This window comes from Brassica napus, chromosome C6, assembly GCF_020379485.1.
Source record: "Brassica napus cultivar Da-Ae chromosome C6, Da-Ae, whole genome shotgun sequence".
Taxonomy (NCBI): domain Eukaryota; kingdom Viridiplantae; phylum Streptophyta; class Magnoliopsida; order Brassicales; family Brassicaceae; genus Brassica; species Brassica napus.
Window position 1 is genome coordinate 1,476,954 of NC_063449.1, and position 4,139 is coordinate 1,481,092.

Here is a 4,139-nt window from a genome sequence, read left to right on the forward strand (position 1 = left end):
TCAGAACGCACAATCAGGACACTGGAGGATATGCTAAGGGCATGTGTCCTGGATTGGGGTGACTCATGGGAAAGGCATCTGCCATTGGTGGAGTTTGCATACAACAACAGCTTTCACTGTAGTATTGGCATGTCCCCCTATGAAGCCTTATATGGGCGGCCATGCAGGACACCATTATGCTGGACCCAAGTGGGAGAGCGCAGCATGATAGGGCCGGAGATAGTTGAGGAAACAACTGAGAAGATCAAGTTCATTCAGGACAAGATGAGAACAACACAAGACCGGCAGAAGCATTATGCTGACAAACGTCGGAAAGAACTTGAATTCGAAGTTGGTGATATGGTGTACCTAAAGATGATAACCTTCAAGGGAAGGGTGAGAATCTCAGGCAGGAGGAAGTTAGATCCGAGATACTTGGGTCCATTCCGGATAGTTGAGAGAGTGGGGACAGTGGCGTAAAAGTTGGATTTGCCGTCCAAGATAGATGCATTTCACAATGTGTTCCATGTCTCTCAACTAAGGAAGTGTCTGTCGGATCAGGATGTCTTCATTCCAGATATTCCTTGAGATCTAGGGACGAATCTCACCTTAGAAACAAGGCCGGTTCGGATCATGGACAGAATGGAGAAGGCAACCAGGAACAAAACAACCCAAATGCTCAAGGTGATTTGGGAGTGCAATTGGCGAGAAGAAATAACTTGGGAGATAGAGGCAAGAATGAAAGCTCAGTTTCCTGAGTGGATGAAACAATTGGAAGAAGAAGTACTTGGTGCAGATTCGAGGACGAATCCATATCAAGTGGGGGAGACTTGTAGCATCCCCGATCCTAGATGGGATCGTTGGGACGAGCCATGGTACGAGGAGACGCACCAGTCAGGTCATCAGACCTAAGGACAAGCGTATCATGGCTCAATGACAAGGTTAAGGGCATCAAGAAGCTGAGACTTAACCAGGATGAAGTAAAGGGAAGCTTAAGAGAGCTGGGCGAGTGAACCGGTAGCTGGACAAGGCCGAGAGAAAGCTCAACCAGCTGAGGATAGTGTGGAGTTAGCTCACTCAGTCTTGGGTAGCTCACTGAATATGATAGACTAGCTCACTCAGCTGGGAACAGTTGGTGGCCAGCTCAACTCAGCTCGGTGGAGTGTTATGGTCCGGGCCGGTGTGGTCGGGTCATGGGCGGTTATGGGCTGGTGGGATCTTGACATGAACCACCAAGGGTCCGTGGGTCTTGGCCTCAGACAAGGGACTCAGGATGATGTTCTGGGCCTGTTTTTCGGATAGGCCAAAGGAGAGGAAGAGCAGTTGGGCAGTTATTTCCGAAAAGGTGCAAAAGGGGCAGTTTTGTGCCCTTTCTCTTTAACTGCTTGTGCCGGTTTCTCCAGGGCAGTTGGGGGTCGGTTTCTCTATAAATAAAGAGCCCCTGGCACAGAAAATGGCACGAAATCCCTTAGCCAAAGCTCTGCCAAAATCTTACCAGAAACATAAAGAGAGAGAGACCGGCGGTTAAGAGAAGAGATCCGTGTGGAGTGGTGTTGTCTTGCCGGAGTGTTCTGATCGTGGGAAGACCAGGCCGTGGAGATGGATACCAGACAGAAAGACAAGGAGAAAGAGAAGGAGAAGGACGTGCCTCCAGGGGATAGAACTCCTAAGGTTAGTGGTGTAGATTGCAAGAGACGGCCCCGGGCCTGCGGATGATCCGTATGGACTTGTGGTCAGATTGCTTGGCAGATACATCCATTCTCTTTACTTCTTCTGAATCTTCTTTTCTATTATGTCATGTGATGTTATTGGATTGATGGAGACAGGGAACGCTGAACCCAGGCCTTGGCCGGGCTGTTCTATGGTCGGATCTCATATCTCGGGTTGGATCTATTGAGATCTGATTATGGGGATCTCTTAGTTGGGAATTATCATGAATTGCCATGGTTTTTATTTAGTCTTTGGGAATTTATTTGAGTAAGTCCATTTTGGACAGATCCTAGTTCCTAGGGCCGAACCATGCGATCTTAGACTTGATATTTAGGTTATCGGCCTGTTGTGTTTATCTTGTGGTTTGTGTGGTTTTAGGATCGGACCTGGACCGTGGTAAAGGAAAGATGCTGTGAGGATTCAAGCCAAGGGAAGATGTGTGGTGAATGGGTCATTGTAGATAGATGTGAAATATTGATAGCCTATTGTGCAAACTGTGAACTTATGATAGACTAAGTGTGTAAACCTATTAGTATGAATATATGGATGATGTATGGATCTCATTTATTATATATACAATCCGATTTGCCTTATTTTCACTTGATAAGATTGTTTGTTCATGAACCTCACTTGAAATGGAATTGAACTTAGTATTTAAAAGACATTAAAACCGGAATCAGACATTTAAATGTTGGATGGTAAGGTCGCGGATCAGTTTGGGCTTAGAGCCGGGATCGGGCATACAGTGCGGCTTGCTGATTGGCCGTGCACTACAAAAAAAACATGACTTTAACGAATACAATATTAGTAGCTAGTTGGTCGTAATATGGGCATTACGACCAATTAACTTCGAAAATCGATTAGTCGTTAGAAGCTGGTCGTAATTAACTATTAGAGGCACATTGGTCGTAATATTACGACTAGACCAATTTACCTCTAATGTCAATGTTTATTAGTCGTAAGGTAACAACCACTTTACATCGACTTTAGATGTTCATTGGTCGTAAATTTGACTAACTTTATTTATTTATTTTCGAATTTTGTATTTATTTATGAATTTTATATATTAATTAAAATCAAATATTTAAATTTAGTTTGATTTAATTTTTTAAATTTTTATAAAATTAAAAGAAAATATCTAACATCCGTAAACATAATAATATCCATAATATAAAACATTCAAAATACAAATTAATTAAAACCAAAAAAACTAAGCATTAAGGTTTCTTTCGTCGAAGAAGTCGGATGATGTGCCGGAGGTAGAAGCTTATGGATCCGGCAGTCCGAGAAAGGTACTCCCGTAAGATTTTCTAGGCGCAAGGTTCCTAAGTCTCTTTCTACCGCCAACCATAGCAATATCGTCAATCTGAAAAAAAACCAAAAAAATAGATGGTTATAAACAATTCAATTTTTTTATATAAAAATAATCTAAACCTATTATAATTCCATCATAATCTAACTCCATCCTAATCTAATTCCATCCTAAACTAATTCCAAACCTAATCTAATCACCTAACTAACCACCTAAAACTAAAAAAAAAAAAAAAAACTTACCTAGAGAAATAAGGGAAGTTGTTGTTAGAGAGAAGGGAATGAGCAACCAAATGGCTTCGCGAGGTCCGAGTATATATAGAGTTTTGGTGTTAGTCGTAAATGGGTTGTAATATTACGACCAATGAGAGACTAGCGGTCGTAAAGGAGACGTAAATTTACGACCAATGGGGGACCAAATAATATTATGACAATTAGGGACTAAATATTTTTTTTTTATTTACGACCAATTAAGAACTAATAGTCGTAAAGAAGAATTAAAATTACGACCAATGTGGGACGAAGTCCTTTACGACCAATTAGGGACCAATGTCGGAAGAATTAAGATTAGTCGTAACTGAGTCGTACTTTACGACTAATTAGCTTCGTTTTGTGTTTATACCCTAAAACTGAAACCCCAAACCCCAAACATCATAAGTTTTATACACTTCTAAACCCCAAAGTACAAAGATTGTTTTTTAAACTAAGTTCATATATAGTTGAGCAAACATGATAACAAGTTATATATTATTTGTAATGCAATACAAAGAGTTTAATAATTTAACAAAACACAAACACTGTAACATAATCAAACTCGATCACTTGTCATCAGAAACATCATCCACTTCATCATTTTCTTCAAATTCATCTTCGTTGACTTCGTCTGTTGCATCGTCTGGAAGTTCTTCATATCCCTGGTTGTGTGGATCAACAAGTAAGATATCATTTGTAGCTTGCTCAGGTACTTCTACTTCATTTACGACATCTTCTTGTAAAGGCGGTTGTTCAACAATCAAGACTCGGCCCCGAGGTGTAACTTTTATAGCGGCTAACCAAGATATTCCAGATTGTCTGATCCTCGGATATGGAATAAAACAAACTTGGTCTGCTTGAGAAGCCAATATGTAGGGTTTAAATTT